At 41.9% G+C, this 12,511-nt stretch overlaps 1 protein-coding gene across 1 annotated transcript in view; it reads right to left on the minus strand.

Annotated features, from left to right (window-relative positions):
- Positions 1-709: 709 nt before the first annotated feature.
- LOC136862898 (integrator complex subunit 12) overlaps positions 710-12,511 on the minus strand; it is a 296,476-nt gene continuing 284,674 nt past the window's right edge. Inside the window, exon 8 of the mRNA XM_067139179.2 lies at positions 710-1,102. The gene's annotated coding sequence lies outside the window, so the exon portion shown is untranslated. The remainder of the gene's footprint in view (positions 1,103-12,511) is intronic.

Genomic DNA, 12,511 nt, shown 5'->3' on the forward strand with positions numbered 1-12,511 from the left:
ATCATTTGGTTTCTATGAGATTACTCTTTTAAATATTACATACGCGCGGTAGCGGCGATTGGGAATTGAAAGTGCGGGTGGCAAAGAATAAAACAGGCAACAAACAGTACCCGGGTTTATGGGATATAGCGGACGGGGGTTTATATACATCAAAACCGAAAAAGAAAAGTTACAAAATGGTAAGCTTTTATTATGCTCTCTTAGCGAATTTCGCCAGAGGTAAAGGTTGACACTTTATCGACTTAAGTACCGTAATAATAGATTTTTGAGATTTTGATTCAATACTATACAATAATACTTTCACCGAAGGAACAATATTGCACATTTATTACAATGAAAAAGAAGTAGGCCATCTACAAGCGGAGCTACACCTTAATAATCGATTGGTAACTCAAGTTTCCCGTCGATTACTTAGGAGTCACTTCCTGTATATTTCAACGGATATCCACACACGGCGCTACCAGATAGTAACTAGTTTGTGATCAGTTCCAGGTGACTCGCGGAGCCAGACACCAGCGAGTTTACTTTCCCAGTTCCCAGTTAAGATGGCGAGCGAACAAGTTTTCAACATATAGTGGAGGAAATTGAAAAACAGCCCATACTGTACAATTATATGCTCGATGAATACGCAAGAAAGGACATTACGGAGAAAGCATGGAATGAAGTACAGAACAAGTTGGAATGACAGGTAAGTAGGTTTATTATTTAATCAAAAGGTAATGCCAGCAAACAATTGCAACAATGGTTTTACATCAATATTTTAATGTCAGTAATGAAGTGAAATACATGTAAAAGGATATACACATTCAAAATCACAATCTTCGGAAAGGAGATTACACTGACAGTCCATATAACAACAATGTTGACCGAACTCGATAGCTGCAGTCGCTTAAGTGCGGCCAGTATCCAGTACTCGGGAGATAGTGGGTTCGAACCCCACTGTCGGCAGCCCCGAAGATGGTTTTCCGTGGTTTCCCATTTTCACACCCAGTAAATGCTGGGGCTGTACCATAATTAAGGCCACGGGCGCCTTCCTCTCACTCCTAGCTCTTTCCTGTCCCATCGTCGCCGTAAGACCTGTGTCGATGCGACGTAAGGCAACCTGAAAAAATAGAGTAATTTCAATTCTTGATTAATAAATAATAATAACAATAATAAAATAATGATAAATGAACTAATGATACAGGATAGAAAAGACACAACACAGAATACCGTCATTAACTAGTTCGTAATTTTTAACTGTATGCTACCAAGTTTAACTCAGCAAAGTTCTGACGCAATACTGCGCATAAGTCTTCCTTAAAATTTATTGAAAACCTGCTGTAGATGTACTGTAATATGTTCATCCTTCATTAGAAAAATTATGTCCATTTATAGATTTTACTAATTTTGTCCTCTTTTTTTAAGATTATGCTCTGGCATATTCTTGATAAAGCAAACTGTAAAATACGACTCTAATGATGAACAACATGAAACAATTAACATAGTATCGAAGTTTAAATACCTTGCGGAGTGGATGGCTCCTACAGGTCTACTAGAAATGCGTTCCAGAAAAGGGTAAGATGGAAATAGCATATCTCTATCAGAGATCAAACGATCGACAATATCACACGAACAGTCTAAAGTCGAAGTTTAAAAAAACATTTTTTTTCCATTGCCAACGTAAAGATGCATTTGGAGGTAAAAAATAGTTAGCTAAATAATTTATTAGTGCGTAGCCGTTGACTTATCGTTTATGGATACATTTTGTGCTGCTATTACAGGATATTGATTGCTGGATATTACACTGTCTTCTGAATTCCTTGGTATGTACTCAATCCCTTCACGTTTACGGACGTAGTAAAGCCCTTTTGCCCTCTAGCCCTTTAGCCCATTAGCTCTTGAGCCCTATAGCCCTAGGAGGAGGAGGACGCGGTGAGGAGGAGTCCTTTTGCCCTTTTGATAAGACGTGACCGCTGGGTTCCATTCCCTATCATGTGCATAGCACGAATTTTTTTTCGGATCAGCATTTTGCATTCCTACAATGAATGAACTTTATCACTTCTGACAGGCTTTCAGCTTTGGGCGACTATCCTTCCTCGAGAGCTCTAGTGCAGCTCTCCCCCAGGGTGTCTCATAAGAGCCTATGTATACATAAGAGCCTCCTGCGTTAGATTGAAGTTAGGAAGGGTATGCGGTTAGGAGGAACAAACCCGCGCATTAGCCCCGACAAATGAGTAATGTTACAAAAATGTTGAAAACTTCGGAGGTAGGAAGACTAAGGAGAAAGGAGACGAGCTGCTCAACTATGTAGGATTTTCCGAGCTGTCAGTAAATAATAGTATGGAATGTTATTAGTAGTAAACTAATAAGCTTGTACGGAGCTTTTAAAAGTAAGAAAGGTCACAATATAAAGTTGGAATTCAAGAGGACAAATCAGAGTCTATAAGCCTATTCATTTATAGGAAGAGGAATTAGGGAATGCCCCCTATAAGGGTCTGTGTATGCTTATTTACCTATATGCCCTAGCACAGCTCTCCCTGAGTTAGCCTCATAAGGGTCTGTGTATGGCTATTCAACCCTGTGCCCTAGCACATCTCTCTTCCTGAGTTAGCCCTCCCTTTTAGCACCGTTACGACTAACAGTATACCGTTAATGCACCTCATGAAATAAGTATCTATGCGGACAAGCTTTGACCTGTAGACCCAAAGTTCTCTCAAGTCAGGCGTCTTGCGTCATAACACATTGTCGGCATTCCTTTACTACACCAGATCGGAAAATAGAGCTTACCTCACAAAGTCATTATTTTTCTGCTCAGATGTACATGTCTCCACATTTACTGTAGTCAGTACACCTTCATCGTACACACATTCCAATAAGGGTGAGGATATTTGAATTACACATAAGCTCTTTAATTTTGAGTTCATGTCAGCTCCACGTTCGAATCCTTGGGAGTGGCATTTACTCTGCCCAACCACAACTCGGGCGGAAGTGCCTCCCACGAGAGTTGGCCAAGGTTAGATAGACGACAGCTTAGCACACATCATGCCTAGACTCGGCTAAAGACCTCGAGTTCGCTAACACATGCTTTCTCAAGTCAGGTGTCCCTTTTAGTAGCCTCTTTCGACAGTATTCAATAAGATGACATCCTATTGTCTCGGTGTGTCAGGTCGTAGCGCGCGGCCCTATAGGTCATAAGTTACAAGTTGTGAGCGCAAGAGGTAGCTCCGTAGTTAAGTCTAACGAATAGAGTATAGCAGCCATCTGCCATAGCAGGCCTTGCCTCAGATCTCGAAAGTCAGGCTGATAAAATTAATAGGCCGGGCTGAGTGGCTCAAACGGTTGAGGCGCTGGCCTTGTAGCCCCAACCTGGCAGGTTCGATCCTGGCTCAGTCCGGTGATATTTGAAGGTGCTCAAATACTAAGCCTCGTGTCGGTAGATTTACTGGCACGTAAAAGAACTCCTGCGGAACAAAATTCTGGCACCACGGCCTCTCCGAAAACCGAAAAAGTAGTTAGTGGAACGTAAAGCCATTAGCATTATTATAATTATTAAAATTAATAGGTCATAAGTTTCAAGTTGTGAGCTCCTGAGGCAGCTCTGTAGTTAAGTCTAAATGAATAGAGTCTATCGACCATTTCGCATAGCAGGCCTTGCCTCAGTTCTCGAATGTCAGGTTGATAAAACTAATAGGTCGTAAGTTACAAGTTGTGAGCTCCTGAAGCAGTCCGGAAGTTAGGTCTATACGAATAGGGTACCTATAGCAGTCATCTTGCATAGCAGCCCTTGGCTCAGTTCTCGAATGTTAGGCTGATAAAACGAGTAGGTTATAAGTTACAAGTTGTGAGTCCCTGAGGTAGCTCTGTAGAGTTAAGATAATCGCCCATTACACCGCGCCGCGCAGACGAGAAGAAATTTCCGTGGTCTGTTTCTTGTGATATGAAATGGCTTTACGCCCACTGCAGGGAGCCGAGCCGCGCCGCGCCGCGCGGAACAAGCTTGTGGAATTTCCGCGCCAGAAGCCTCCAGGTTTCTGGAATGGAACTTTTTTCTTTCGGCGCGCTTGTGTGGGCGAGGGTAGAAGGAAGGAATAACGGAAAGAATGTGGTTTCATGCCGTTTCGGCAGTCCTCGCGAGTCCTCGACTAGTGCCAGCACGCCCGTACCTTCACGCGCCGTGTTATTGTGCACTGTACGCCTTTTTCTCGTCGAAAGGTGGCATTTTCTCGCTCTATACACGGCTCTTTTTTTTTTTTTTTTTTTTTTGCTAGTTGCTATAAGTTACACCGACACAGATAGTTCTTATAGCGACGATGGGACAGGAAAGGGCTAGGAGTGGGAAGGAAGCGGCCGTGGCCTTAAGGTACAGCCCCAGCATTTGCCTGGTGTGAAAATGGGAAACCACGGAAAACCCTTTTCAGGGCTGCCGACAGTGGGGTTCGAACCTACTATCTCCCGAATACTAGATACTGGCCGCACTTAAGCGACTGCAGCTATCGAGCTCGGTACACACGGCTTAACTAGGTTCAATAGTTCATAGAATTTTTCTTGGGACATACGAAAGTAGTGGGAAAATTTACTTCGGTCCTTTAGTAGATTACGAAATAAATGGTGAAACTCTCCGTACGTTTCCCTTTTCTCATAAATGTTGTGGACCCAAACTTTTCTTTCGCGTTTTTCTTCTCCCTCGTTTGCAAGTAGCGCAACCGCAAATAGTAAGTCCTCCTCGCAACTGGAACTCATATTTCTGTGTGAGCTGCACTTCCCCAACTGGAGAGACGCGGCGCGGTGAGGTGTGCTGTATTGGCGAAGTCTCGGAAAATGGCCCGTGGAATGTTCCACAAGCTTGTTCCGCGCGGCGCGGCGCGGCGCGGTTCCCTATAGTGGGCTTATTCCAGACTCAGCCAGCTATAGACCCATTTGTGCCAACAGATGCAGAGTTGTGTTCCAAGTCAAAGACCTGAAGCCTCCTCGGGTCAGATATTTCATTCACGTCAACTGTAACGGCATGCATCTCTGCGGCAGCTGTGTTGCTTACATGGCGTAACCAGATACACCATCAGCGGATTCCTGAAGCTTCGTGGCTATGAGTAGAAGATTGTTCTCAAGTCAAAATAATTAAAATCTACTACCCGGCTAAATCCTCGATTTCCTATTCAGAGAAAGTTAAACAACTATAATTAATGCCCGACTCAGCTCGAGGTCCTCTAGCCGCTAAACCACGCTCTGACGTTAAGAGCCCCTGGTAACCCTTTTAGTCGTTTCTTACAGCAGTATTCCAACACCCTTCGACCTATGTTACATCACTCCACCGAGAGTCGCAAGTTCGGAAGGGCACCCGGTTAGGAGGATAGATCCTCGAATTAGGGCAATACGCGAAAAGCCCTAGCACAGCCCACGCCGGGTTAGTGCCCTAAGAGCCCATGTATACGCAAGAACCTCTACAGAGGCCATCTTGCCTCGAGGGTCCTAGCATTAGGAAGTTGCACAAGGCCGTCATCTTGTGCATTAGTCCCTAGGCCATCTCCTTAAGTCCTATGTATACCGCCTATACTACCCCGGGTTAGCTTTCTCCATAAGACCCTATATGATAAAACTAATAGGCCATAGGTCTGTAGACTCTGTAGAGTTGGGCTATAGGAACAATGTATCACCATTACCTCCTGGTCCTTCTCCTTAGGGGCCCTAGCACTAGCGAATTGCACTCGGCCGCCAACTTGCTCATTAGTCCCTAGGCCATCTCCTTAACTCCTACCCTGGGTCAGCTTTCTCTGAGAGAGCCTATATATAGCAGCCATCTTGCACACTTGCCCCTGGCCCAGGTCCCAGGAGTTAGTCCCATAAGCGCCCGTGCATAGCCGACATCTTGCACACTAGCCCCTCGCCCAGCTCTCTCTTTTTCTACCCACTAACCATCAACTCTTAACATAGTGTTAGTGACGGACAAATGAGAGAAAACGAAAGTAGTGGTGAAATTCATATGAGTCACTGAAACAAGCAGTTCGAGACGAAGCAAAGAGGTTAATTGACATGTCGTACTTGTGTGATGTCCACACATTACAAGAAATACATGCCATGCTTGTAGAGAGACGAAAGAGACTCGAAAGACTGGTACCTTCTCAGGCTGGGTTGCCACTTCAAAATCAAAACAGCCTTTAGCGTTCCGTTTCCCGAGTTATGAGGTAGTACGGGATACCACCAGCGAGATTACAAAGAGGAAAGCAATGGTGTCATGGCATTTTCGTATTCTTCTTCCACTTTTCCCACATCCTTGTGGAGTCGGGGGTGCAAACTGTGCAGCACATGTAGACGAGAGTCTGTTTTTACGACGGGATGCCCTTCCAAACGCCAAACCGATGTGGAGGGATATATTCACTATTACGAGTACCGAGCGAGTTCGCTATGCGGTTAGCGTTGCGCAGCTGTAAACTTGCATTCGGCAGATGGTAGATTTGAATCCCACCGTCGGTGGCCCTGAAAATGCGTTAATACGACGTTAAGCCACCAGCAAAGAAAGTGTTCCTATGGTGGTTGATAGTGTAGTGTGTTGTGTGTGTATGAAGAGAAGAGTACTGGGACAAACGTAGACACCCAGTCCCCGAGTGAGATAAATTAGACACAGCTAAAAAGCGACTCGGCCGCGAATCGAATTTATGACTCTGGAACGGAGGTCTCGCCGCTGACCATTAAGCTAAGGAGCCAATAGCAGCAATCTTTAATATTAAAGTTACACTGAAGTAGGCCGTACTTTATAAACGCATTGATGGTAACATATAACGGCTATCATGGAGCCCTCTGAGGGTGAGGTCTGTAGAACATATTCATGGTATTCCCTCCCTGTCGTAAGAGGCGGCTAAAAGGGGTCCTAGTGACTTTCAACTTGGGAGCGTGGGTTGGCGACTACGGGGCAATTAGCTGAGTTCTTGCATTGCTTCCATTTAGTTGTGCCAGGCTACTCACTTTCATCAGTCCCATCTGACCTCTCTTCGTCAACTCTTGTTCTTTTCTGACCCCGGTGGTATTAGGTCTGTGAATGCTAGCGAGTATTTCATTTACACACCCTTCATGGCTCTTGTCTTTCTTTGGCCGATAACTTCATCAGTAGAAGTGTTGAACCTCTTTTTGTTGTCCTGTGTTCAGTGTTAAGAATTGATGGTTGCCCAGTTATATTTTCTCTTAAAACTATAATCACCACCACATTCTCCCTGCCATGGATATATAAACGGAAATATAGATAATAAGGAGTTTGGTTTGAACAGGAGATTAACTAAAGACATTATTTCTAGGGAGATAACTAGCTATCAATGAATAAAATCTGTGTATATTTTCTTGGTACAATTTTATTATTTATTGAGAACTGGTATCTAAACGAATCTTCATTTTATTTTAATAATACAATTACACTGAATTGTAAACTTATCGTTTGCTGTCATGAAAATACTTCTTTGTTTATGACAGTAAATAAATAATAATATAATAATAATAATGTTATGTGTTTAACGTCCGACTAAATACTTTTACGGTTTTCGGAGACGCCGGGGTGCCGAAATTTAGTCCCGCAGGAGTTCTTTTACGTGCCAGTAAATCTACCGACACGAGGCTGACGTACCTGAGAACCTTCAAATACCACAGGACTGAGCCAGGATCGAACCTGCCAAGTTGGGGTCAGAAGGCCAGCGCCTCAACCGTCTGAGCCACTCAGCCCGGCGTAAATAAATATTGTTTTATTTACAGACAGTTTCCAAGGATTCTGATTAAAGACACATAACTAACAAAAGTTCTGAACACAATTATTTGATAATATGCTCCTATGCTGCTGAAGTTCAGCATTATATTTCTGACAAAGTGATATTTAATATCAAATTTATTGTGCAATTTTATTTTAAATTTCTGAAAAAAACTTAGAATGTTAAAATACACTTCTATTTATTTTCAATAATTATAACTAATCGGGATGATCTCATGTCATCACTTCTAAAATGAGTACTACATTGAAAGCGTATATTTCGATATTTTCTTAAATTATGACATTGATGCGAGTCCCAGTGCGCGCGCGCAGCCGCTGGCCTGTACCGGGTCGGATAGGAGTGGGCTATGTGTGACGCCAAGCACGGTGCTAGACGGCGGTGAATCTTAGGGCCCGCTCCCATCTGGTGGAATGGAATGGAATGGAATCGAACCGAAACGAACTTGTTTTTAATGTGTGTTTAAACGGGAGATAGAGATGGCGATCGCCACGAGTCGAATCGAATGGAACAGGATTCTCTGCCAAGAATATTTTTCGACTAGCGGAGCGGAATCGAACAGAATTATCAAGATTCGGGCAACTTCGTAGACGGTCGGTTATTTCCGACGACCATGTGGCGGCAAATGTGCATCAGCTTCAGCTGGAATTTCAGCTGTTTCTTGGATACGGTCTGGAACGTTCTGTTTTGTGTTAGTTTATTCAACTTATTAATACTAGACACGGAAAAACTTATCATTTTAGTTCAAAAATATAATTTCATCTACAACAAGACCCACGAGCATTGCAGCAACAACAACGTAAAAAATAATGCTTGGAAGGAAATAAGAGTATTAAAAATCAAACTTATTAGAAAATTCAATTTTGTGGTAGATTACTGTAGTCTACATCCAATTTATTTCATAATTTGTGTTGACTTTATCACAAAATCATGGTATGTTGGAGTCCAGATACAGTATATCAGTACGATAATTGTCATCACATCTCACATGGGACGTAGGCCTATCTTTAAGCAAATACAGTAGAGACAATTCGCAAGTAGCGCTCCTAGTGGCGTGACCTGAAAATTCGCGCTAAATTCAAATATCAATGGAAATGTATATACGGAAATGGATAAATAAATTACGTCTAGAAAAAAAAGTGTTGCCAAAATATTAACTTCCAAGTTACTAAAGCAATTCTGGATACATGAATGAAGAATTATTTAACAGGTTATTATTTAAAGACTAAAATTAGACATATAATCAAGATGTGAAATGGCTTGATCTTTCATTTATGCATTACTTTTTTAGCTTTAGCATACCTGCCTGGACTTTCACGGCTAGATTTGTCTTTTTTTATCATTTAAAAGCATTGTATATAACATTAGGACACTTATCAATAAAAATATCGGCACACTCCTTACACACGATTCAATGAATTTACATTTAAGAGCTGGACAATTTTCCTTTCAACTTGAAGCCTACTAACAGAAAGACAATCTATAAATTTATCCGCAAAAACATTCAAAATATCCCTATAAGCAATACTTGCCACTACATTAGGATAAAGCAAATTTGCATCATCATCACATTTCTTAAATTACCCATATTTTCTTCAGTGCTTGGCAACGCATTACGGCATTCCAAATGGGGTAACTTGGAACACAACCAGCCACACACATATGCATATGCATTTTCCTGAATTAAATCAAAACCCACAGATCACACCTACAACAACACATCGGTACTGAAGGTTAACTGCCGCACTAATACAATTAAATAAGCTTATTATATTTTAAGCCGGTTAAAATATGGGTCGCGCAGGTCAGAAGTTTAGGAAGTAGGCCTTCTATAAAAATATCTTTGTAACTGGAAGAATATATATATGCAAACGCAGTATTTACTTACATTTTCTTGTCACGAGGGAAACGGAAGAAAGACCGCGAATTCTTCTGCACTTCATAGTTATTGCAGCCAAACGCAGCACATATCCTTCCACTCATATTGACAGGAGATATAAAGGAATGACACACACTACTATTTACTTATGTCAACTTAATGCAAATGCATAAATAACCCCAAAAACTTCACAAATACACGTGCTCTTATGACAGAATCACTAACTCTCAGGTCACTCCGCTAGATAGAGCTCTAATCGCTGTCCCTCGATATCTCGCAGAGTGTCGCGTATTGTCTCTACTGTATTTGCTTTAAGTGATTATTATATTTAAAGTGAACGATTTCGTAAGTGGCATTCCCTAGGTTTCAAGCTGTCGTACACGTGTTCCTAACAAATATGTGGTAGGCTACTGCATATGAAATTGCTCTGCTGTGGACAATCAATACGCTTTACAGTCTTTAATTAATGTTACCGAGAGAGTTGACCGTGCGCTTAGGGTGCGTAGGTGTGAGTTTTCATTCGGGAGATACTGGGTTCGAAACCCACTGTCGGCAGCCCTGAAGATGGTTTACCGTGGTTTCATTTTCACACCAGGCAAATGCTGGGTCTGTACCTTAATTCAAGCCACGGTCCTAGCCCTTTCCTATCCCATCGTCGCCATAAGACCTATCTGTGTCGGTGCGACGTAAAGCAAATTGTAAAAAAAAAAAAAAAATGTTAACCTCGATTAATGACTTCATCCTGCTATGGGACGCAATCTACCGCATTAAAGTAGTTTTAAAAATTAGCACGCACTCCAATTGCATCTGAGGTAGCATTTCCTCCAGAAAAATTAATCTTTTCGCTAAATTCTACTATCTGAAATAGTTGTTGAAATTGCAATAGGCCTACAGTAACTCTGAAGTAGGCTTGCCGTCGAGACTTAGCTTCATCGCGCAATAAACATTCAAATAAGTTTGAATACTGAAGTTTCCCGTAGAATCGCGTTCGAATCTGTTCCGCTAGATGTGAGCGGTCGAGTGGAAATTTCGGCTGTTCGGTTCGATTCGATTCCACTAGGTAGGAGCGAGCCCCCGCGGAAGTATGTACAGTAGTAAAATTTAATTTAATGGCGTATGGCCTCCGGAGAGGCCTGGTCCAGGTCTTTTTCTAGTAGTCGGTCTATTAGGCGACCTGCATGTCTGTGAAGATGAGGGCCCTACCTAGGATGATTTCTAATGTTGAATACGCCACACACACCCAGCCCCCGAGCCAATGGAATTAACCAATTAAGGTTAAAATCCCCGACCCGGCCAGGAGTCGGACATATACAGTAGTCAACATGTGCTGTAACTCAACTCAACTACTGCGAATTATAGTTGGTGAGGTCAGCACGGCATGTTTCCCGTTTTGCATGACACATTCATTACACTCATTGCTTATGTAAGGGAGATATTCGGTATACTGAAGTAATAGTCTTTCTGGGGTGCATAAATGTTTGTTGTAAATACGAATATATTGTTTCATTGTTCGGGCATTGCATTGTTTTCGTTGTGTGTATAGTGTTTTTGTCTGTTTAATATTTTATATTATCAATCAGCAATTAATATTTTTAAGTTATGGCTGAACATGTGAAAAGCAATAGTACTGAAGTTTTCAGGAGAAAGGAACGCCACATGGCGCTTAATACATTTTCATATTTGAAAGCAAAGCGTCCAGCACAAATTTTAAGCTGGGTAGAAAACGAAACCACGAATGCTTTAGGTTTTTCGAGGTCTTCCATCTTTAAAATAAGGAAGGAAGGAAGCAAGCAAGCAAAGAGACACTTCAGAGTGCCAGCAAGAAGCGGGAAAGGAAAAGTTAATTCGCAATAATTCCAGGCTCATTAAATACGATGATTTTGTCAGGAGTGGAATACGGTGAATTGTTAATGAATTATATTTTAGAAATTAACCGCCAACTGTGAACACAGTCCTCACCTCCGTAAACAGTAACCCCGATCTACCCGATTTTAAGAAATGTACACCGCATGTTATTCTCAGGGAAATGAAATTTGTGTACGAGAGACGGGGAAATAGAGCAGTGTTAACGGAAAGGGAAGATATTGTGTCATGGCGTTATAGGTACCTCCGACAAATTATAAAGGACAGAGAAGAAGGCCGGAACATTGTTTATACAGACGAAAGTTACGTTAACACTGGAATAACCGACGCTAAAGAATGGGAAGATAACACCATTACAACAAGAGACAACCATTTCTTGTAGAACTTTCAATCAGGGTGAAAACTCCTACCGCTCGTGCTCCTACTGCTGCTTATCGTTATTTCATTCTTCCCATTTGGGAGCGGGCCACCAGTCCAACTTAGGAACTCTTTGGCCCTACATTTTGGTGAGGTTATTTAATTGCTATCAAATTATCTAATTATTGGTGTGCTTCCACACACGTGTTTTTAATTTGATTGATACTGTTTCTGGCGTGCAGGTTGTCACAACAAGGCGTCACCCAGTGTGAGTTCCACCCCGCACCCATCAGACTTTTACCCTGTTATCACCCGTTTATTGAAACTTTTATGTATTTACATAGTGATACAATATTTACATTTTTAATATTATATGCATTTCTTCTTAATTCAGAATTTTTGCTTATTATTCAATATAACAACATTCATAAGAAATAATATCCGCTCACTTTTCATTTTTTGAGTTTTCTTCTTGATGTTCTTCATTAATTTACAATTATTATGATTGTTTTTTGTGTTGAGAGCCTCCGGGGCTCAGGCAGCAGCGCGCCGGCCTCTCATCGCTGGGTTCCGTGGTTCAAATCACGGTTAATCCATGTGAGATTCGTGCTGGACAAAGCGGAGGCAGGACAGATTTTTCTCCAGGTACTCCGGTTTTCCCTGTCGTATTTCATTCCAGCACTCCATT

This window comes from Anabrus simplex, chromosome 2, assembly GCF_040414725.1.
Source record: "Anabrus simplex isolate iqAnaSimp1 chromosome 2, ASM4041472v1, whole genome shotgun sequence".
Classification (NCBI taxonomy): Eukaryota; Metazoa; Arthropoda; class Insecta; order Orthoptera; family Tettigoniidae; genus Anabrus; species Anabrus simplex.